Source organism: Cydia fagiglandana, chromosome 22 (assembly GCF_963556715.1).
Source record: "Cydia fagiglandana chromosome 22, ilCydFagi1.1, whole genome shotgun sequence".
Lineage (NCBI taxonomy): Eukaryota > Metazoa > Arthropoda > Insecta > Lepidoptera > Tortricidae > Cydia > Cydia fagiglandana.
In genome coordinates, this window is record NC_085953.1 from 11,167,224 (window position 1) to 11,193,181 (window position 25,958).

Below are 25,958 nucleotides of genomic sequence, written 5' to 3' on the forward strand. Positions count from 1 at the left end.
TAAGACTTCGCTGTCCGTCCGTCCGTCCGTCCGTCCGTCTGTCACCAGGCTGTATCTCACGAACCGTGATAGCTAGACAGTTGAAATTTTCACAGATGATGTATTTCTGTTGCCGCTATAACAACAAATACTAAAAACAGAATAAAATAAAGATTTAAATGGGGCTCCCATACAACAAACGTGATTTTTGACCAAAGTTAAGCAACGTCGGGAGTGGTCAGTACTTGGATGGGTGACCGTTTTTTTTTGCATTATGGTACGGAACCCTTCGTGCGCGAGTCCGACTCGCACTTGCCCGGTTTTTTACTGACAAGATTTGCTTGACCAGGTATAAAATAAAAGTTTCCAAAATTTTATTGAAATGATATACCTACATGAAATAATCAAATACAACACATTTACTTAAAATAACTTTTAAAATAAGGCATATAAAATTACCAAAAAGATGAAACAAAATAAATAAATAAATACAAAAAGAAATGAGTCTTTGTTCGTGGTTTGAACCCTGTCATGCTGTTCAACTTGTTAGACTTATACTCAGTAGCTAAAAGCCACTAGACCATTTGACCATAGTAGACTCGGGCGAAATTATTTAAGTAACCCATTACTGTCAAAAATATCAAGTTTGAATTGATTTGAAATATAATTTTTCATTGTCGACTTATTGACATCCAAACGTTGCGAGCATGTTGTACTTAAAACCATTTGGCAACGTCGCACGGGGAATTCTTCTGAAAATGTATGTCCTTTTATATTTTGATATTTATGGATATATGAGGATTCTTCTACTTATGTTGCAAATTGATTAAATTATCGAGAGAAAAATGCTAATGCAAAGAAAACAAGAAATAACCGTTTCATTTCTCATGCTATTGATTCGGTTAAATTGTGTTCTAATGTATGGGGAAGACAAACTAATTATAGCCAGCCTTTTATGAATGTAGTATGATACCATAGGGTATGGTGCTTTACGCACACTAGCGTCCCTTCCCCTCCCCCTGACGCAACCCCCCCTTTTTGCATGAAATATGTCCCGGTTCACAGTTTTTTACATTTTTTGAGGAAAGAATATATTTTAGGAAAAAAGTGTCAATGAAAGAAATAATCCTTAATAAATTCTTAATAAAAAAGGTCATATTGATTTTTTTACATGATGCTCATTCATGTATTAGCTTGTTAAAATTCGAAATAACATAGTTTTTACTTAGGATTCGAAACTCATTTATTATACACGGTGTAACACGAGGAAACCGAATAATTTTGACAGCGTATTCCTGATCATATTTAGAGACAAAAATGTCCTATAAACTTTTTTGAAATGCGGCTAGTTTCAGAGTTAATACCAATTTAAAAAAATAAAACAAGTTTTTATTGTTACATAGTTCAAAACGCCTTTTTGATGGCGATGTTGTTACTATGGGATTTAGTCTAAATATCCTTATTGATATGTCAAAAAGTGACAATTAAGTAACACGTTGCAAAAACTATGTTTTACGAAAAAAAAGTAAAAATCCATGTTAACTGACAAGTTTACCAATAACATTTACTTTTTATGTACATACATATACAGGGTGGAAAGGCACGACGATCCTTCCCGGAAGTATTAGGTCGTTTAAGTGATCCAGAGCAGATTGGTAATGGTAAGAATCGTTAATTGAGTAAAAAATAAAAATACCAAATTTTCTACTTTTTAACTGTGGTGATAACCCTATAGCATGTGCACATGACGGCTAGGTTAAGGATCTTCGTCGGGAAAGCTCGGGACTTTCCGCTTTTTTCCGATCGTTGACAGAATCGCAATGATGTATGAATGACGCATAAATCAAATTAATGCAAAAATATTACAAACAATTTTATTACTTCCTTAGATAATTACTTTTTGACAATATTTAACACTATCTTCTCTTTACATACGGTTTTCAAATGTACCTCCGTGTCTTATAATGTACGCCGCAGCCCGCACCCCGAGCCCGCGCACATTACCCATGCGATATTGTATGCTCTTCGTCATTTTACCTCCGCAGATTGTCAAAAGCAGCAATTAGCCTTTAACGTCTCATTTCGACCGCAGTTTCACATTCCGTTTGGTACACCATATCTTTTACATAGCCCCACAAATTTAAATAACCACGAGCATCTAACAACGGCATTTTTATTTGAAGAATATGACATTAGTTAGATAAGTAAAGTTCAATGACAATTTAATTTCAAACATCAGACGTATTGTCTATTTCCTACCACGCCAGAAGGTTTGTTAGTTAGGTATTTAAGAAGTATTTATTCTTGATTTATTTCATTTCTTGATTTATTTGTATTTCATTTTTGCAAGTTAATTTGGTGCTTCAAACACAACCTACTTGTATTTTTTTATTATTTTAGATAGTTTCCAATTATTCGAAAATAATTTTGTGAAACGTGTTAAGAAACTAAAACCTTTTTATCAGTCAAGGAAACCAGAGATATTTATAAGACGATTGCGTACTTTTGAGTGGTTGTCAATGTCACAATTTGAACTGTCGTTGTAAACAATGTTGTGGTTAGTATTTATTAATATTAAGGAATAACATAACTACTTCATTCAAGTATTGAACAAGTGGAACCACTAAGAAAGCGAAAATCCTGCAACGTTTCTTACCGTGTTGTAAGCAGACCTAAGAATAGTTGGATGGCAACAAATTAGTACAATTTCCTGTCGTATACTGATTGTTTACAAGTAAGTTCATTGACCCTGTCACCTGTTAGGGTTAGAACAAAGTAGTTTTTTGCGTGGATGTTTAAAGGGCCATAATTTAGAAACGGTTGCCCATATTAACATAGTTTCTATGGAGAAAATATAGAGCTTAGGCTAAACAATCCGCCTTTTGCGGAAAGGATCGTCGTGCCTTTCCACCCTGTATATTCAAAAAATTAAAAAATGGCGGCCAAGTGCGAGTCGGACTCGCGTTCCAAGGATTCCGTATATTACCTACACAATTTTTAACAATGTATTTTTTATTTTATTTATTTATTTATTTAGATATTTAATTCAGGGAACAAGGCCCATATTACAAATACCTTACAGACTAACATACATATGTATTTTATAAACTTAAAACTAAACATTATTTATGCGAAACGTGAGTGAAATCTTTAAAAAATCCGTAGGAGTCGGATCAAAAACTGTAATTAAGTCCGACTCACGCTTGACTGTACATTTCTAATAGGTTTTCCTGTCATCTATAGGTATAGACCTATTTTATGTATTTTTTCAAAATTTTAAACCTAGTAGTTTCGGAGATAAAGGGGGAGGGGGAATAGTCATTTTTTGCCTATTTTCTTGAATAACTTCTAAACTGATTATTCGAAAATTATAAAAGATATATATTTGAGATCCTTACAATAAGCTCTTTCATTTGATATGTAACATGATATAGTTTGAAAATTTTTATTTTTTAATTTTTTCATTTACCCCCCAAAAGTGGCCCCCCATGTTTAAAATTCATTTGTTTACAAACTTATTATCATGCCGCGATCGGAAAGGGATTAGAAATAACAGATTTCCATACACTTACGTCAAAATCAATATGGATTGACAGCTATCTCAATCCCTTTCTAATCGCGATTCAGTAATACATATGTGTACCAGATTTCAACTTGATTGGTCCAGTAGTTCCGGAGAAAATCGGCTGTGACAGACGGACAGACAGACAGACGCACGAGTGATCCTATAAGGGTTCCGTTTTTTCCTTTTGAGGTACGGAACCCTAAAAACAATAAAAAAAATTGTTTTCGGCGAAATTGACCTAAACTCATACAAACATTTTTTCCTTCTTTTAATTTGACCTCAGAAATAAAATCTTTCGCATTTCTTGAGGACACCTTGTATAATAAGTGTTATAAAATGAATATAACCTCTTTTACTAAGAATTTAATAAGGAACTATTTCTTTCATTGACACTTTTATCCTAAAATGTATACATGAGGTCAAAAAAAAGGAAAAGATGTAATATCTGTTTAGGTCAATTTCGCCAAAAAAAAAAATTTTGTTTGGTTTTTTTTTTAATTTTATGAATGAATTTGTATATAAAAATTAAATGCTATTGGTAAACTTGTCACTTAAAATGGTTTTTTTTTGTAAAACTTAGTTTTTGCAAAGTGTTACTTGTCACTTTTTGACATATCAATAAGGATATTTAGACTAAATCCCATAGTAGCAACATCGCCATCAAAAAGGCGTTTTGAACTATGTAACAATAGAAACTTGTTTTTTTTTATTCGTATTAACTCTGAAACTAGGCGAATTTCAAAAAAGTTTATAGGACATTTTTGTCTCTAAATGTGATCAGGAATACGCTGTCGTTATTCGGTTTCCTCATGTTACACCGTGTATAATAAATGAGTTTCGAACCCTAAGTAAAAACTATGTTATTTCAAATTTTGACAAGCTAATACATGAATTAGGTGCATCATATATAAAAATGAATATGACCTTTTTTATTAAGAATTTATTAAGGATTACTTCTTTCATTGACACTTTTTCCTAAAATGTATACTTTCCTCAAAAAATGTAAAAAACTGTGAACCGGGACATATTTCATGCAAAAAGGGTGGGTTGCGTCAGGGGGAGGGGAAGGGACGCTAGTGTGCGTAAAGCACCATACCCTAAGGTATCATACTACATTCATAAAAGGCTGGCTATAATTAGTTTTTCAAAAAGCACAATTTGACCGAATATATGAAAGAGGGTCATTGTTGTTGTAAAAGGTGTGCAGGAAATGATACGTTTCTGCACTAGAGCAGTTTAGGTTCCAATTCCAAGTACGATTTTATTATTCTTTTTACAATAAGCAATTGAAATTTGGGTATAAATGGATTTGTTATACAATTTCCATTCTGATATTTGACTCCCCATTCCAAAAATTACTTTTGGCCAAATTGTTAATTGAAAATACCTACTCTCAAAAATACCTACTCTCAAAAATACCTAGTCTCAAAAATACCTACTATAAAAATGTATTCAAAAAAACACATGCATTTTATTTTCCTCGTATGCGAAATGAAAAGTAGAGTGTTTTAACTCGGGTGAAAGGCAGCATTTTTGAAAAAAAAACCAGGCAAGTGCGAGTCGGACTCGCGCACGAAGGGTTCCGTACCATAATGCAAAAAAAAACAAAAAAAAAGCAAAAAAAAAACGGTCACCCATCCAAGTACTGACCACTCCCGACGTTGCTTAACTTTGGTCAAAAATCACGTTTGTTGTATGGGAGCCCCATTTAAATCTTTATTTTATTCTGTTTTTAGTATTTGTTGTTATAGCGGCAACAGAAATACGTCATCTGTGAAAATTTCAACTGTCTAGCTATCACGGTTCGTGAGATACAGCCTGGTGACAGACAGACGGACAGACGGACGGACAGCGAAGTCTTAGTAATAGGGTCCCGTTTTACCCTTTGGGTACGGAACCCTAAAAATATCATCTACTAATGTTATTGTTATGCACAAGCAGAAGATATTATAGAATCTTGTTTATTTACAAGAAGATGACATTTTTCTCCACATACCTATATATTTTTGAGAAAAATATAGCTAGGTATTTTAGTTTAAAAATCATTGTTACAATAAATATAGGCTTTTCCAGAGAACATTTACCGAAACGAAAGCAGAATTCACAAGGGTTTTCGGTGGACGACCGTAACGCGAATGATTGTTTGGACTGACCTTTCTATAAATATATAAATGTATTTTATTGTGTAATAATCATAATAATTATTAAGTTATATTAAATCTGGGAATGAAATTATATCAGAAAGGAGATTCTTAAATGAGTAGGTATACTCGTAACATGCTTTGTGCATTAAATATACCTCCCTCTATTGAGTGAAAATAAAACAAAATACACAGGTAATCTGTGTTGCGGTTTTAAAGTGCCATCTGTTACACCTTTGACAAATTAAAAATGATTACTTGTCAAATGAAGTCGCCATGTTAGAATTACACCGATACTATAAGCATCACTCACACAAACAAGCAATGAGGCAAAATTTTACCAATATTCAAAGGCTTTTTTCTTAATAATTTTAATCAAAATCTAGTATTTTTTTACGTTAAGCGAAGACAGAAATATATATACTACCCAAACATTACATATACAAGTGAAGAAACCCTATATAATAGGAGCTAGGGTGCCAAGAAAGTTGTGTGAAAATCGAGCAAGGAGAACCACCTTAAATTTAAATAACCACGATTATTTAGCTGTGGCGCTAGTGTGCACGTTGAAGGGCTCTTAAATAAACCTACAGTTATGACTTATGACCAGACATCGTAAACTGTATAGCATTTTTGGTGCAACGGAGTTGGTATAGGTAATTCAAAGTGAAATGGTAAATTAAGGTTAATATTAACGTAATTAATCATTAGGGTTGAAATTGTTTACACAAATTCCGTTAACACCACTCCGCTGCACCGAAAATGCTATAAAATTTACGATGTCTGCTTATGACTTAAAACTTTATGTCAAACAAAGTCACTTGCCAGACGGGGGCAAGTGACTTTGACTAAGGGGTCATCCATTAATTACATCACACGTTTAGGGGGAGGGAGGGAGTCAAGAAAATGTGACATATTGTGACATGGGGGAGGGGGGAACACAAACTTTGTGACGTCACTTTAACTTCATCAGTAACCGAAAATTTATTTATATTATTTTATTCGGTGTACATTTAAATAACAAGTTTTTAAAACGACAATCGTTTTTATTCGTTTAATTTTCTTTCCTAAGCAGTTTTAGGTTAGAAAATTACTAATATTTATATCGTCAAAAATATTTTGATAAAATATTAATAATACTTAGGTACTCACTTAATTCGACTTGGCGATTTCGTAGAAAAAACGTGACGTCACACTAGGGGGGAGGGGTTAGCCAAATGTGACCAAGTGTGACAAGGAGGGGGGGAGGGGTCAAAAAATCTAGAAATTCGTGTGACGTAATTAATGGATGACCCCTAAGCGCTGAATCAACATAAATACGCGGAGACCGCAGCGCTGATCTTCCGTCAGAATCTTAAATGAGCCTACAATTATTTTAAAACTTTATGTCAAACAAAGTCACTTGCCAGACGGGGGCAAGTGACTTTGACTTAGAACAGCGGTTCTCAAACTTTTTTGGTGACGGAACCCTTTCGGCAAGCGAAATATTTGACGGAACCCCAAATTAAAAAATTTCGTTCATCACTCTGGACCAGATATTTTCGCGGAACCCCAACAGAGGCTTTGCGGAACCCTAGGGTTCCGCGGAACACACTTTGAGAATGGCTGACTTAGAAGGTTACATGGAAGATTCTAGTCTAACGATAAGAGAGGCCATAGTTCAGCATTTTGCCGTCATTGTTGCGTGTAAAAACCGCAAAAAAACCTGAACACTTAGAAGATTTATGAATACAGTTAAAACTTAATTTATTACACGTACTTTTAGTACGACATTATAGTGAATTATCGTTTACAATGATTAATTACCAGACATCGTAAATTTTATAGCATTTTCGGTGCAGCGGAGTGGTGTTAACGGAATCGGTATACCTAAACATTTTGAACCCTAATGATTGATTAGCGTTAATTACGTTAATGTTAACCTTAAGACGAAACAGGAGCTGAGTTTTAAATATTTTAGATAAATATACCCGTCTCGCTAACGGAAGCGGCTCCTAAAACTAGTGCGATAAATCCTTATCGCACTAGTTTTAGGAGCCGCGTAAAAATCCTGCGTAAAAATCTCAAAAATCGAGGTTCCGTACTCGACTGTTTCCTCCTCCAAAACTTAACCAATCGTAACCAAATTTGGAAATCTAAACGATTATGAAATTATCTGTGTCGAACCGTTTTGCTTTTTTGGCTAATTGATATCAGTTTTGAATACTACACCTGTCATTGCGGCCATTTTGGCCATTTTTGAAGGGCTCTAGCGCCTTAAAAAACAATAATATCAAAAAAAGCAAAACGGTCCAACACAGATATTGAGAATATTAATCTGTATTGAAAAAATCATTGCGCTAGCATCAAAACCCACGGAGGAAACAGTCGAGTACGTTTGTATGGAGAAATGACCACTCCTGTTGGCTCTTAATTTACCAGTTGGAATTATCTACACCACTCCCTGCACCAAAAATTCTATAAAATGTACGATGTCTGTTAATTACACACTTCAGGCATCTAACATTGACAGATCTGTGGGTCTACCGTGAACCACGATCGACGTGTTGCCTCTCTGTCGCACTTGTAAATTCGTACGTAAGTGTGACAGGGAGGCAACAAGTCGAACGTGGTTCGCGGTAAGCCCTCAGACTTTACTCTGTACAAAAACGGCCCCTATTTCACCACGGTGACAGGTGCGACAATTGTAAAACATCACTATTGACGTCACAGGCATCCATGGGCTATGGTTACCGCTCACAATCCACGACATTGCGCGACTTCCAGCGGCAGCAGCGACCTTTCGTTCCCGCAACTATGGTTGTCGCTGCCGCCGTCGCCAGTCGCGTGATGTCGATGTCGTGGCCGAGCCCTATAGTCGGCCTATGCTTGTTTTCATATAATTGAATAGAATTTAATAAGAACGTAGTAAAAGCAATGGCGGCGATATCGATCGTTCCAGAAGACGTGATAATGGGGCCACAGGTGTTCGTTCCCACAACATGGCCCTTTCACGTGGATAGCCTGCAATCAATGTAAAAATCGGCCAAGTGCGAGTCGGAATCGCGCACGAAGGGTTCCGTACCATTACGCAAAAAACGGCAAAATAGAATCACGTTGGTTGCATGGAGCCCCACATGAAGATTTATTTTATTCTGTTTTTAGTATTTGTTGTTATAGCGGCAACAGGAATACATCATCTGTGAAAATTTCAACTGTCTAGCTATCACGGTTCATGAGATACGGCTTGGTGATAGACAGACGGACAGTGGAGTCTTAGTAATACGGGACCCTATTTTACCCTTTGGGTACGAAACCCTAAAAATGCACTTTTTAAATCTAGTTATACAGTTATAAGGATCAGATGTTATTAACGTCATATATTGTGGGTTACGTCATACCTGTCGTATGTTATCTTGTAGGTACCTAATTTTAGAAATAGGTACTCAAAAAAAACTGGCATAGGTACATTAAACATTATCCGCCGTGTCGCCGAAATAACGCATTTATGCGTTAGAGAGAGCAAATGATATTGCTATCTCATGCTACCGCATGGCTGCATCCCTTGGAGTGGCCGGCGTTGGCCCATCGTGTAGAGGAGTCATAAGATTTTACTATTGTATATATGTTAGTTTGTAAGGTGTGTATCTATGGGCCTTAGTTTCCTGATAATAAATGATATTTAATTTAATTATAATTTCTTCATTTAAACTACAAAGTGCCATTCTCAAGCAAAAGGGCTATACCGGGTGTGGCCTGTAGCATGACCAAATAATTAAAACCAGTGGCGTGCAGTGCATACAAAAAAAGGTAGGCACTAGGGTAGGCAGTCCATACAAAATGACCAAAAAAAAAGTTGCCGATTTTTATAGTTTGCGTTACATTCCTTCAAGAATGACTCTTCTAGAGCCCGATTTAAGTCTTATCTCCACTGCACGCCACTGATTAAAACATAGATTGACATCAAACGCTGACACTTTTGTTCTAAAACTTTTAAAAATTATGAATTATTCAGACTGTATTTTTCATACAATATAAATATTATCTTCAATGGACGCCATCGCCACGCCATATCATTGTGATTGACGTTGCTTGTCACGCCTTAAACAAAACAAAATTCGCAATACATTGCGTATTAAAAAGTGTATTAAAAATCAAACCACAAGTTATTTTTAAAAGTCGCTGAACAAATGTTAGTCAGTATGAGTAGTACTGCCTACAGTTTAATTTTTTGCTCATATTACAGGCCACACCCGGTATATAGCTTCAATTTGAAAACAGCCTTATTAACAACAGATAATGTGGTACCTTTTGGCTGAAAACGTCACAGTATTTAGGGGTTAAGCGACAAGGTCTCAACGACCGGTTTAAGGTCTGACGACTCTGACGCACGATTGCAGGAAGTTTCCGTGTACATATGTTCGTAAATATAAGTATATAGGTGCCTAGGTGCTTTAGTGGGAGTTCGGTTGTGACGTATTTACAAGAGATTAAAGCAATCGAATAACAAATAAATAAATAAATAAATATTATAGGACATTCTTACACAGATTGACTAAGTCCCACAGTAAGCTCAAGAAGGCTCGTGTTGTGGGTACTCAGACAACGATATATATAATATACAAATACTTAAATACATAGAAAACACCCATGACTCAGGAACAAATATCTGTATCATCATACAAATAAATGCCCTTACTGGGATTCGAACCCAGGACCATCGGCTTCGCAGGCAGGGTCACTACCCACTAGGCCAGACCGGTCGTCTGATGGTTTGAAATCGGACATTCCTGACTTTGGCCAAGTAATTTTTTTATACTTTTCTATCTATATAGATTCTATGTAGTACCTTGAAGCGAGCAATTCTTGTTTTTTTTATTTATTTATATGTTTATTTTTATATATACGAGTATTATATATATATTTCGGTGATCTCGAAAACGGCTCTAACGATTTCGATGAATTTTGGTATATGGGAGTTTTCGGGGGCGATAAATCGATCTAGCGAGAAAACGCGCATTTTTGAGTTTTTATATCCCAGAATATATTAATTAGGTATATTAACGGGAGACACGTAGCGACATCTAGTATCAGAGTATACTTTTGACGGCACCGAGCGACGTTCCAAGTCAGATTATGAAGTGAAACTTAAAATTTCTTTGTTGTTTTTTAATGATATTGGAAGCTAACGAGCAGACGAATCACAGTATGGTAAGCAATTAACGTCGCTCCAGGACATCCAGCAGTACCAGAGGGGTTGTATTGTATTGTAAGTGCTAAGATAAAAATAAAGAAGATACATTTATTTACAACACTTTAAACTCTCGCGTTTTGTACACATATTCAATTACACAAACGGGTCTACCGCGATATAATTTCATTGTTTTTACCTTTAATTCCGACGTTTCAGCTGAGTTCCACAGCTGGTGCAACTCAGCTGAAACGTCGGAATTAAAGGTAAAAACAATGAAATTATATCGCGGTAGACCCGTTTGTGTAATTGAATATACATTTATTTACGTCAACCACCCAGTTACATTACAAATTGTACATAGACACATGCATGTATGAATATTTTGTTTTTTTGCATTATAGTTCGTTTTTTTAGCATTAGAAAGAACTTCGCAGAAGTAAGCTTGTGGTTCCAAATCCGGCAGTTTTAGCGGTAATCATTTGAAGTAAATTATATGCATTGACCATGCTACATTACTTACATTAGATAATTCAATAATTATTAACAATTAAAGAGCCTGATAAAATCTGCACGCTTGCTTCTGTGGAGTTCTTTCTATTGCTAAAAAAAACGAACTATAGAAAGAAGGTAAGAGATCTTGACATGTCTTTTAATTGAAAACGCTTTTTAAAAATCAGTAACTATTACTTATTAAAGCAGAAGAATATAAATGATCGTATTAGATTCATAATTGTTACATATTTTCCGCGACTTATTTTTAAAACGTGTTTTTCAATTAAAAGACACATCAAAATCGTTTACCTTTTTTCTAATACTAAAAAAACTAACTATAAGATGATTGAAATAAGAGTCTAACACGGATGTTCTTAATATAGCTTCAATTTAAAATCAACCTTATCGATAACCTGGAATGTGGTACCTTTAGGTTGAAAACGTCACATTTAGTTACTATAGAGTATAGACAATCCTTATCGATATCGATGTTCAAGTCCCGGTACAACGTTCAACACTTATCGATATCAGGGGTGTCATTCCAGTCATCTTTATCATCTAGCCGCCCGGATACGTCAAATCTTGCCAAGCAAAATGAAATTTTATTTAGTCAACACAAAGTTCAAATTAGAATGGAACAGGAGACCTTTTTATAGGTCTCTGGGCGGCTAGAGGTCAAAGCCAGACGAGCCAAGGGCACAAACAAATCAGTTGTGTTGTCAGATTAAGTTTGTTATCACCAGCGACGGAATAGGGTAATTGCGTCAGTTTACCGTCCTGTGTCAGTTTCCGCCCACTTCAGACGGATTGGCAAATAATACATTTCATATCTAAAATTGTAGAAAACATAATATTAAAACACTCACTTTATACTAAGTTCTTCATTCGTGTGTTCCGCGTTAGTCTGAAACAAAAAAAAAAACGTCAATGACAAAATTAGTGACATAGATAAGTAATAGACGTAAGACGTAATATTTTTTGACAAACAACATTTTTTTTACATTTTTTATGATATAGGAGGCAAACAAATACTTTTTAAATATGTATTTAAGTATACCTAAGTCACATGAATCTTATGTCACAGAATAAATAATAGTATTAGGTACAGAAGACTCATTCTGTAACAAAACGCGTCTGTCACGGTCAGCACAGATATGGCCGCTAGGTGGCGACAGCGCCACGCGCGGCTTATAGCAAACCCCAAAATTGGGGTCGAACGGATGTACTTAGCTACCTGTTGCAAAGCGACGAAATCGCGGAGTGAGCCACGCCTGCTTATGTTTAGAGATTTGAAAGTTTGTTCCTTCTTTATGCAAAAACGGCTTCCGTCAAATTGTCAACGAAAAAGGACAGAAAAAAAGTGTCCAAAATGTCCTCAATATAATTATATTTATCGTTCTTTAAAATGGTAACGAAATAGAAATAAAAATCTTGAAACACTTTTTTCTCCTATCAGGATCGAAAGGAGAAAAAATTATTCTTGCTTGTGATTCAGTTTAGAAATAACATAAAATTTCCCAAATAAAAAAAAAGTGCAGAGTTAAACTTCACGGATGTCATACATTAAAGAAAAGGTGACGAAGCCCTCCAATGGCCTTTTATAAACGTCCTATAATTAGAGTTAGATCAAGATAAGCTTGCAACGATTTTGATAACACGCAATGCAAGTGTTATTTATACGTCAAACTTCCATGAAATTTTGACGTATAAATAACACTTGCACTGCAGTGCTATCAAAATCATTGCAGACTACTATTTATTTATTATTTTAAGCCTTCGTTGCAATCTGGTAAAATATGAATTGCATTGAAGACGAAGGCGCAAGCGCACGGGCCGGTTAGATAACCCGCAGAAAGTAAGAGTGCTTCGTTTCATAACTGTCTAACCTAAGAGGCTAGTGCTGCGCCACGGCTGACTATCGATGTCGACAAATCATAGCGTCGCTACTTGGGTAAAAAATTGTCGTACAATGGTTTAAACTTTTTAAATTAAATTGTAAAACGGGACGGGACGGGGGAGGAGGTAAATTTTAAAACTTGAATACGCGATTAAGTCCCATTTTACGATTTAATAAACTTGTACTATACCGTAAACTTGAGAAACAGGCTTGTTTGCGTAATAAAGACTTGATTGAGTTGCGGGCGTGCAAAAAATAATATATTCCGTCTTCGACTTAAGTTTTATTTTAGTTAAGTACTTATTTGGCTTCATACTTTCTGTCACCTGTTTAACTTCAGTCTAATAAAATGTTTTTTTTTTCATACAGCTTTCAATTATTTCTTCAGGATGGAATCGTCATATTGTATAATTTATGATGTAGTGTCTATTTATCCTCAGTACCTATCCAATATTTTCATGGACTTTCGTTAGGTATAAGAAAACTATAAATAAAACAATGACTGTACGTTACGGGCTGTCCATAAATTACGCCATTTTTGGCGATTTTTGACCTCCCCCCTCCTAAAATCATCCAAAAATCAATGCTTTGAATGACCCTGTTTCCTCCTACGTCATGCTACCATCATCCGATGTCCAGACCCCTCCCCCTCTAATTTTAAATGACGTAATTTATGAATAGCCCCTTAGTGCGTTATCGCCAAGATTTGGATTAAATTTGATCTGTCATCAGGTTTTACAAAATAAATTAAGATATTCAAATAAAATAGATTATATAACTAAGCCGACTTTTTAAACAGATGTGTACAAATACGAAGTATTCAGTCAGTCACGCGTTAATAAAGTAATAAAAAAGTTTAAATGCAAATACAACACTCGTAAAATAATAAATGAGAAGTCATTAACAAGCTTATATAATAAAATACTTGATTTATTTAAAAGATTATCTTTCGTTACATACTAACATTATCTACAACACGTATGTATAATTGATTAGGTACATTAAAAACCGGAACAACGATAACCTTCGTACGCAATATTAATGTGCGAATCTTATCAAATCGACTTGTTTTAAATTTCAAGGTAATGGGTAAGTATCAAGATTAAACGATTTCATAAAAATCATATAAAGACATCCGCATTAATCAAATCAGGCTGAATTAATGTCGAGTTGTCATTCAGCAATTTAGTGGACTACTTAATTACATACTTACGTAGTTTCTAATATTCTTCGTAGTATTTTGAAAAAAAAAGTAGTTTTATAAAAGAAGCTTTAAGTCAGTATGTACTCTGTTATAAATTTAAATTGTCTTAAAATAAAGGCTACGACTTTACGAAAAAAGAAACATTTCTACTATTATGACATTTTTCTGTCCAGTAATCTAGACTATGTTACAATTGTTACAAAATTCAACATGTGTCACCATTTCTACAAAGTAAGTAAAGTGTTGTGTTATCGTCGTTATCGATAGCTGTCACATCACTAGCTCAGACGGAACGAAAGCACAGCTATATGGGCTCGCGACCTCTGAGACAATGACTCTTAGCTCTGTGTCAGTATTATGCAACACAAATAGTGCAGTTGTTTATTTGGCATCGTTATCGATATTTTTCACTTTTAGGGTTCTTTACACGAAGGACAATTTCACGCCAAGGAAAATAAACACATTACAGATGTAGTGCATATAGTTTTCCATCGTATTTTCTCGGAAACGTTCAGATTTGTCATACGACTTCAGTCAACCTCAGTACTTTATGTACCGAGACTGAAATAGAGACTAAAGAGACACGTTCGTACATCATCATCATCTTTTCAGCCATAAGACGTCCACTGCTGAACATAGGCCTCCCCCATGGACCTCCATACGTACCGGTTGGAAGCGACCCGCATCCAGCCTCTTCCGGCGACCTTAATAAGGTCGTCTGTCCATCTTGTGGGTGGACGTCTTACGCTGCGCTTGCTAGTCCGTGGTCTCCACTCGAGCACTTTTCGACCACTTTTCACGTTCGTACGTTTTCGTGAAAATACGATGGAAAATAATTATGCATCTGTATTAAAAACCTAACTTATGGTGCGGGGCAGCGGGGCGGGCAAAAGCTGCCGGTGGTCAGCCGGCCTAGCCAAGGTGACAATCGCTATCGCTACGACAACGAAAAGCATTATGTCTCTCTATGACTCTTGGCATCTTGGCTACGCGGCCAGAAGAGGCCTACCGCGAACCACGTTCGACGTGTTGCCTCTCTGTCGCACTTGTAAATTTGTACGTAAGTGTGGCAGGGAGGCAACACATTGAACATGGTTCGCGGTAGACCCTCAGGGCCGCAGAGAGAGGAACCGGCGTACTACATATACGCGCCATTTCCAAGATTACCGTCTTCTGATCTAACCTATGATCTGATTATTAATTATTATAACTACTGCTGGCTGTAGAATTGTAGGTACTACTCGTATTTCCTGTAGGTTGCCTAACCGGGCCAGTTCCTTAGTTGCAACACTTCGTAACTAGTTGCGATACTTCCGGTCCTTGTGGTAACCGGCTACAGTGAAGCCAACCTTAAAGTGAACGCCTCTAAAACAAAGATCTTTTTAATTTAAGGTATGTGCGAAGTGTTTTTTAGGGTTCCGTACTCAAAGGGTAAAACGGGACCCTATTACTAAGACTCCGCTGTCAGTCTGTACGTCCGTCCGTCTGTCTGTCACCAGGCTGTATCTCGTGAACTGTGATGGTTGGATAGTTGAAATTTTCACAGATGATGTATTTCCGTTGCCGCTATAACAACAAATACTAAAAAGTACGGAACCCTCGGTGGGCGAGTCCAACTCGCACTTGTCCGATTTCTTATGTAGTAGGAGGCAAACGAGCAGACGAATTGCCTAATGGTAAGCGACCACCGTCGCCCTTGGACACTGATCATACCGGTCCGGAAATAGATAACGCAGGCGACAGTTCATTCCACAGTTTCGTTGTGGCGCAGGAAGTTTCTGGAGAAACGCACAGTTGAGGACTGCCAACCATCTAATTGGTAATGGGACTAGAACTGTCCTTTTTAATTTTATCTGTTATGGAGCTATACAATTTGATAATAAATTTATTATCCTTCATTGCAGAAATAGATGATTTCACGGAATATCGTTCGAATCGAAAGGCTGAACACACAGACTCAAAACCAGTAAAAAATGTAAAAGTTGAAATGCAAAATGGCAAGGCCACAGGTGAAGGCTGGTCGGTCAACTTATTGCCAAATATTTGGTTAACAATTTTGAGTTATTGACACTGTGTGGCGTCCGCTTGGTGGCTTTTGGACCAGTTTTGGACACATCAGGTATTTGACATTGACAGATTTTATTTGACAATCTTGAGGGCTTTCTCTAGTAACTTTATCGATTTGAAATTGAAATTCGAAACCTGATTTCTTGACTTTCGCTCGATAGAAAAAGAAATCAAACATACCAGTAGGTCAACCATTTTTGCACAATATGAAAATTGCTTCCAAAAATGCGGAAAAAATTAAAATTCAAAACATGTTATCCGCAATATCGGGCACGCACAGTCATTTTGATCACGGCCAGTGAGAGATGAACCTGGCCTTAAATGAATTATTCAAGCCACATCAGAAGAACATACATATTTCACACACCAGTCCAAACCTAAAAATTCACCTGATATTTAGCTCTAGGTACTACGTAGCGGACTAGACCTAGGAACAGTCACCATCAGCATAAAGTAAGTATATGCTTACTTTATGCCATCAGACATACCGGAGCGTCCAGGTTACTCATAACTATCTGAACATGCCTCTATTGTCAAAGCGTTAGAGTGCGTGTTCAGATAATTTTGAGCACCTCGGCCGCTCTGATACATCTGATGGGCCTGACGGCGTACCTAAAGTTTTATAAAGCTAGTCACGTCTCAATACTCTCAATTGTCATCTTTATTTCGCAGAGCACGCAAAATGGCACTCGCAAAATTTGACTAGAATATAAAATTAGTTTTTTTTTAAGTTGATAATTAGATATGACGAGAAAAGCCCTGTAACCCACTTTTGGAACACGTTAATGATGGCCTTCTTATGATAAGAAGTACGTGGCATTCATCTTTTTGGAGATGAGAAAGTTTCTGGCGATATACCCAAAGATACATATAAATAAGTAAACATTTTAAGACCATTCACACATCGATTTAACGAAATTTTAAGTAGTTATAACCTATATTACTAATAAAAACAGATTAGATTAAATAATAGTACTTGCCTCAGCCCGCGATTGCTTCAATAAGATCGAAAGATTAACTTAATAAGATATTTTTACAAGCTTTTGTTAATAACTGATAATACCTCAGTTGCAACAGTTTAGACAGTAGAGTGTAGAGGATCAAAATTAACATATCATAAGAAATAATCAAAGAAATACATCGATTAAGTCTTAGTTAATTTTCATCCTTAAAGTTGTAGAGAGTCGAAAGAGGTCGTCGACACCGTTGTGAAACTTGCTAGTTGACCCTATATAGACCTAGGCTAGGCACGCCGCGGTCTAGACATTCTTGCGGTTATTCGCAATTTAACTCAGAAATATTTTTTAAACTCATCTAAGGTGAAAATCGGGTTGTGCTTTGTTATTTCATATTATTTAGAAGGCAAACGCCTGATACTGTAAGCAATTACTCATGGACACTCGCAATGCCTAAGATTTTTTGCGCATATTCTGGCCGAACCCTAGCAACAAGGATCTATGGAATCGATGTCACCAAGTCCCGGTCGGGCAAGAAATCGCTAAACGGATATGGAAGTGGGTAGGGCACACCCTTTGAAGACCAGAGTAAATAAAGTACCCTTCGAAGACCAGAGGATAACACGGCCAGGATCGCTTTCATTGGCTCCTCTACACGATGGGTCAACTCCGGTCACTCTAAGGGACGCATTTATGCGTTAGAGGGAACAAGTGATATTGCTATCTCATTCTACCGCATGGCTGCGTCCCTTGGAGTGGCCGGCGTTGGCCCATCGTGTAGAGGAGCCATCACGTGGAAGCTACACGGGAGCAGGCAACGGGGACGGCAGGCGCACACGTGGCAGCGTACTGCAGTGGCGTAAATAGCTAGGCGTGGGCAAAGTAGACCGTCGCCCACGGCGTCGCCCCCAAAGGAGGGCTCGCGCGAGGCCCCTTCGAGCACAGTGAATCAAAAGGGCCTCGCAGATGGGACTCGCCCACGGCTAGATTAGTTCACGTTACGCCACTGGCGTTCGACGCCGAGCTGCGGACAGCTGAGGGCCTACCGCGAACCACGTTTGACGTGTTGCCGCTCTGTCGCACTTGTAAATTCGTACGTAAGTGTGACAGGGAGGCAACACGTCGAACGTGGTTCGCGGTAAGCCCTCTGGACTGAGTTGGAGGAATACGGAGCGCGAGGCACATGACTGGAGCGAATGGGCGACGTCTCACGAAGGCCCTTTGTACCAATGGGGTACCAGGACTACAACAACTCGCAACACTAGAGGGATTGCAAATGCGTTGCCGGGATTTGATAGGAGTACGTTCTTTTCTTGAAGGTTTGGAAGTGATCAGTCCGGAAGTACCGCAGGTGACAGTTCATTCCACAATGTAGCTGTACGAGGTAGGAAGTTTCTAGAGAATCGCACAATAAGGAGTGCCAACCATCTAAGTGGCGAAGAAATGTTATAATTTTAAAGTAAGATGACTGTGATCTAAATTTTTGATAAGTTTAACATGTGTCTAAAATGTCAGAGAACTTATTATTTTTATTCATTCTTCTTCTTCAGTTAGGTTGTTTATAACATGAATATAAAAGTAAAATACAAATGCACATAAAAACAATAAAAAATACGTATAAACATATTATAATAAACCAAACCTAGGGTGCCGCCAGCAACGAGGCAGGGCCCAAGCTGCCGGTGGTCAAGGCCTCAAGAGTGAGGAACCGACGTACTATACGCGCCAGTCCCAAAATTACCACCTTTTGCATCTTCAGAGAACTATACTATTACATACACATTTGAAGAACACAATCTGGTTAGACCTTAACACTAATAAAACACGGTACCTAATGACCGGTCCCGTAGAATCTAGGTTATACAGGCATTGCCCAAGCCCTTTCGGCGTCGATTGCAAAAGTCTAAGTAGCTTTCAATCTCAAGACCTTTGCGAATATTTTATAAGCTCACGTTCTCTTTTTGCCATATTTACGGATATTAAGTCTTTTCCTAATAGTTTCTAAGTAATATTAAGATTTAAGGACAGTTTATTGACTATTACTCTTACTAAATTATGAAATAACAGAAAAATTACTACAAAAATCCCTTAAAGGGATAAGTTCGTCTTTGTACTGCCTATCCTGTGCCATAAATTTGTGTTTGTACAATAAAGAGTTTATACATACATACAAATGGGTCATTCTCTGAGAATATGTCTGAAGTTTCGTCTACTAGCCACGACTCCTTCTTTCCTAGTTCGTGAACTACTTACTTTATATTATGTGTTTCTGCATGGTTTATAGATATAACAAAATTCTAAAAATGTTATATGTCAAGTCAATATTCAGGTGTCTTTCGCCTTTTAGCGTTAGTTCCTGCCACATTTTCTCAAAGGTTAGCTGGAAGATCCTTATATAAGTTCGCCTTTGTACATATAATATTTCTACTACGTCGTGTCTTTTTTGTATAAACTTTATTGGCAATAAAATGCCACATTTAAGTTCATAATTATGTAAATCAAGGAGATTTATGGCACAAATATTTAACAACAAAGCGACGAAACGTCAAAAACATAATTAAGTAGGTATTTTATCTAACTGTCAACAATTAAACACGTACCCATAAAATCGCATTGTAGCGACATCAGATATATCGGAGCGGTCTGGGCGCTCACAAATATCTGAACACGGCTCTATTGTCAAGGCGTTAGAGTTCGTGTTCAGATATTGTGAACACCTTGGCCGCTCCGATATATCTGATGGCGACTTTACCTCTTATTGACGAGAATAAATTGATTGACAGAACGTCGTCTGCATATCAATTGTGATCAATAAACATAGTAAAACGTGGAGACAAATCTATCAAGTATATGTTAATTAATTTTTTTAAGTACGTCAAAGACGTGTCTCCACGCCAATTGATTAGAAATAGCATAATTAGTTTGCATATCAAGGAAACATTTAACTTGGCTTCTTAGCGCCACTTACGCCATCCCGGTAACCATGGTAACCAGTGTTGCCAACTCGGATTTTGAAAAAATGCTAGACTTATGTCTAGATTATGCCAAAATTATGCCAAAGTTTTTTGAAATATGCTAAAAAAAATGCTAAAATGTCAACTTGAAATTAGATACTTAAAACACATACATTTTTCAAATTTGCCGCCTTTTTCTACTGACAAGATCTGCTTGACCAACTTTATATAATCCGTCGACGTCCATCCGTCCACAAAAGTCAAAATTCATATGAAAATATGAACCACATAAGGCGGTGGCGCATATTGTTGCTGCCAATTTGGTGCAAACTTTGCTTAGACTAAATTATGCTAAAAAATATGCCAGATGCTAAATGGAAAATTTTGGTGCCAAAGCAAGTGAAAATATGCCAGATCTGGCATCAATTATGCCAAGTTGGCAACACCGATGGTAACTCCAGGTTTAACCGGTTAACCGCGGGTTAGTGGAATGGTGTAAGTGGCGCTTAGTATGTAATGTATGTTAGTGTGGGTCAAATCATGGAAGCTAAATGTGACCAGGCGTGGCTCACTCCGCGATTTCGTCGCTTTGCTACAGGTAGATAAAAGTACATCCGTTCGACCCCAATTTTGGGGTTTGCCATAAGCCGCGCGTGGCGCTGTCGCCACCTAGCGGCCATATCTGTGCTGATCGGAACAGACGCGTTTTGTTCGAGAGCGAGTCTTCTGTACCTAGTACTATTATTTATTCTGTGATGTGACCCAATTCTCTATTTCCGATTGAGCTGAAATTTGTATATATGTAAATCGGATGACAATGCAATATTATGATGACATGGAGCTGATCTGATGATGGAGACAGGAGGTAGTCATGGGAACCTTCTGATAAAACAACTCAAAGTAGTGTTTGGGGTCGTTAGAATTGTCCCGATGAGTATTAGTTACCTGTGGAAAGAAAAGTACAGTCAGCGATAAAATCTTGTACCTAGAGTCAGTCCATGAAAAGTTTGCAGAAGATTTGATAGCCCACGCAGTGCACGTGTTATTTTAAACATCAAACTTCTATGAAATTATGACGTATAAATGACACTTTCACTGTGTGGGCTATCAAATCCGCTGCAGACTTTTCCTGGTCTAACTCTACCAAAAATCAAATGTTTGTCAAAAACTTTTATTATGAAACTAAATCGTCAGGACGACATATTGCAGTTAAGTAAAATTTTTTTTTCATTAAGTTCCTAGAACCAAAATCTGCATTGGGTCAAAAAATTCGGTGTTTCGGTCACAGTGACACTACCACAGACAAAAATTTGAATAATTCGATGCTAAACATTTATGACAAGATTGTGTGGGCGTCCCTTTATAGCTCTAAGACCAAAATGCTTGTCAAACGGTATATTTTATGACATTGCTGAGTGAAGAGTGGATATGCTTATTTACAACCCATAATCATTAAGAGGAAAGGGAACTACCGGTTCTCCATAAAAACGTAGTTCCCATTTTCCTCTCTGGATATTGACATTATGAAAAATATTTTTCACCACACCAGCTCGGAAAGGCTTACTTTGCACTTCAAAAACTAATAGCAAAGTTGCATTTTATTCACATGTGAGGCAAAGTAATCAAATGCAAATTTTGAGTTGTTTTCTTATGTTTGCTTATAGAATTGACTTTTAAATGATGATTTTAGATGATGAATATTTAATAACATTTATTTTGATTACATTTGGTTTGATTTTGTTTGATATTTTACATTTAATATTTGCTTCGGGTTGGTGTGGTGAAAAATTTTGTGTTTCACTCGGGGGCAAATTTTGTTTAACCCTCGTGCTTTCGTGCTTTGAAACCCTCGCAACGCTCAAGATTCCATTTTTCGAACCACTCGCTACGCTCGTGGTTCAATTTTGGAAACTTTCGCTTGCTCGGGTATCAATTAGCACGAGCGTTTAAACAAGAACTTTGCCCCCATGTAAAACAAATAACTATTTATTTTAATAATAAATAAATAAATAAAAAATCATGAAGGTATTAACCAGCTATGCCCCTTCGTTTGATCATATTCGATTTTTTGATTACTATGGCATGGCACGTATTCACTATAAACAATTTTGTTTATAAGCAGTGTCGGTAAACACTGTTTCTGAGAAAACGTATTAGGTATTACGAAACATTGTTTATAAACATGTTTATAGTGAATAGATTTATATAAAAATCCGCGTTAAACAAAATTAAAAAAAAATATTTTGAGGATAAAACTCAACCAAAATATTGACGTCAAATCTTTCAAACTAAAATTTCACGGTAAAAATTAAAGATAAACAAACAGACACTAAAAAATAATTTAACTGGAAAAAGAAACTTTGGCACCTATTAATCTTAGTCATGATGGTTCCACTTTCCATATAAATGTTAATGGATTTTTAACACTTGTATGGTCAGCAGCGTAAGTGCTAATGGTTTATGTTTTTGTTCTAAGTATGTCAATGTTAATCTAACAAGCGGATTCAAATGAAATGGTAATGTCCGATTCTATGACGGAAACATAATTTTAAAACCGGTCAAGCGCGAGTCGGACTCGCGCTCGAAGGGTTCCGTACCATTACGCAAAACACAACAAATAAATCACGTTTATTGAGGAAGGTGCGGGCGGGTGTACGCCTGCCGCCCATACCCCTTCGCCCTTCCCCGCCACCCTTAGTCGTCCTACCCCGTCGCCCCCGTACCGCGCAGGCGAGGAATCATTTAAGAGTGCTATTACATTTCGGGGTTGAGCGAGTTTAGGTATTTTACGCGCTGCGGCAGGCCGTGCGAGCTCAGTATTCCGATCCCTTCTACCACACTCGCACTACAATGATGGATTAAACATTCTTGATCCTTCGCGAAGCATATTGAAATTAACCATAACAACACTAACTGTACTTAACTTATAAAGTCCTAAAACTGTTATTTGGTAAGTACGAAAATACTAAATGCAGTGCAAATGTACATAGGGGCTGTTCATAAATTACGTCATCTATTTTTGACCCCCCCATCCCTCAAATCATCCAAAAATCATGCTTCGGATGACTCTGTTTCCTCCTACGTCATGCTACCATCATCCGATGTCCAGACCCCCCCTCCTCCCATTTGAAACGACGTAATTTATGAATAGCCCCATACTCGTACTTATGAACGTATATTACTCGAAAGAAATTATAGGTACTCGCTTATTTACAAGAAACAAGTTACAAGAAACTGAAGATACACAGGGTCTGATGATGGAGCTGGAAGGTGGCCACGGGTACCAGTCTCTCATGTAACTAAACAATTTCGTGTTTGGGCTCGTTTGATTCGTCTCAACAAGATCTTTGAAACAAGACAGTACTCAGGGTCTGATGATGGAGCTGGAAGGTGGTCACCATTACCAATCAACCATACAACTAAACCACATCGTGTTTACTTCCAGCTCCATCATCAGACCCTGAGTACTATCTTGTGTCAAAGATCTTGTTAAGACGAATAAAACGAGCCTAAACACGAAGTGGTTTAGTTGCATGGTTGATTGGTACCGGTGACCACCTTCCAGCTCCATCATCAGACCCTGAGTACTATCTTGTGTCAAAGATTTTGTTGAGATGAATCAAACGAGCCCAAACACGAAATGGTTTAGTTGCATGGTTGATTAGTACCGGTGACCACATTCCGGCTCCATCATCAGACCCTGAGTACTATCTTGTGTCAAAGATCTTGTTGAGACGAATAAAACGAGCCTAAACACGAAGTGGTTTAGTTGCATGGTTGATTGGTACTGGTGACCACCTTCCAGCTCCATCATCAGACCCTGAGTACTATCTTAAGTCAAAGATCTTGTTGAGCCGAATCAAACGAGCCCAAACACGAAGTGTTTTAGTTGCATGGTTGATTGGTTCCGGTGACCACCTTCCGGCTCCATCATCAGACCCTGAGTACTATTTTGTGTCAAAAATCTTGTTAAGACGAATCAAACGAGCCCAAACACGAAGTAGTTTAGTTGCATGGTTGGTTTGACGCGGGACAGGGGTTTTGTCAGGATTCTCAGTGAGCTGCTTCGTAACCGCTGCTTTCAGGTCCAACTCAATGCGGAAAAGAGTCGGTGGCGACGGCAAAAAAATGGTCTCCCCCAAGGAAGCGTACTGGCTCCGACCCTCTTCAACATCTATACAAACGACCAGCCCTGCCCGCCAGAAACAAAGCGATTTCTATATGCTGATGATCTGGCCCTAGCAGCACAGTGCCAATCGTTTGAAAGGATCGAGGAGATCTTGTCGGAAGGGCTGGAACAGCTCGGGACATATTATAAGGCCAATTGCCTTCGGCCGAATCCGAGTAAAACGCAGACCTGCGCATTTCATCTTCGCAATAAACAAGCGCACAGGCCCCTAATCGTAATGTGGGACGGAGAGGCAATAGAGCATTGCTCCCAACCAAGGTACCTGGGAATTACGCTAGATAGGGCACTGACTTTTAAGAACCATTGTGCCAACACCCGTATGAAGGTCAGCGCGCGTAATAACCTGCTGCGGAGGCTGACATCTACAAGTTGGGGTGCGACTGCACATACTGTGCGCACCACTGGACTGGCACTATGTTTTTCTGTCGGTGAGTTTGCTTGTCCAGTCTGGCACCGGTCCGCACACGCAGGCCTGGTAACCGCCGCACTCAACGATACCTGCCGCACCATAACTGGGTGCCTACAGCCGACCCCGCTCAACAAGTTGTACCCGCTTGCGGGTGTGGCCCCACCAGACATTCGCAGAGAGGTGGCATGTGCTATCGAAATGCAGAAACAACAGACTGACCCACGCCATCCGCTCCACGGCCATAACCCGCCGCCTGGCCGCCTTAAAAGCCGCAAAAGTTTTGTCAGGTGTACCAGCCCCCTGCTGGGCGAACACTCCGACGCTCGATGTTCACTTTGGCGGAGCCGGTGCCCGCCACCAGACATATATGTACCAGTGTCAGAACAACTACCACCCGGCCACAAGGAACCATGGCCCATCTGGAAGGCGCTGAACAGGCTCAGGTCCCAGGTTGGCCGTTGTAAACAAAACATGGCCGTATGGGGACTGCTTCGCAGCCATTCGACTCATTGCACCTGCAACACAGCACCGCAAACTATGGCGCACCTGCTGGCGTGCCCCGCGTGCCCGTACTCCTGCTCGGAATCTGACCTGAGGGACGCGACGGTCAGGGCTGTCAGCACCGCTGCTTTCTGGGCATCCACTGTTTAAATTTAAGAGGAACCTCGACACGAGAGAAGAAGATGGTTGATTGGTACCGGTGACCACCTTCCGGCTCCATCATCAGACCCTGAGTACTATCTTGTGTCAAAGATCTTGTTGAGACGAATAAAACGAGCCTAAACACGAAGTGGTTTAGTTGCATGGTTGACTGGTACTGGTGACCACTTTCCGGCTCCATCATCAGACCCTGAGTACTATCTTAAGTCAAAGATCTTGTTGAGCCGAATCAAACGTGCCCAAACACGAAGTGGTTTAGTTGCATGGTTGAT

At 38.2% G+C, this 25,958-nt stretch overlaps 1 protein-coding gene across 1 annotated transcript in view; it reads right to left on the reverse strand.

The window, feature by feature from the left end:
• Positions 1 to 25,958, reverse strand: part of LOC134675472 (ATP-binding cassette sub-family D member 1) — a 97,535-nt gene that overhangs the window by 42,320 nt on the left and 29,257 nt on the right. The window contains exon 2 of the mRNA XM_063533741.1: positions 12,217 to 12,254. The gene's annotated coding sequence lies outside the window, so the exon portion shown is untranslated. The remainder of the gene's footprint in view (positions 1 to 12,216; positions 12,255 to 25,958) is intronic.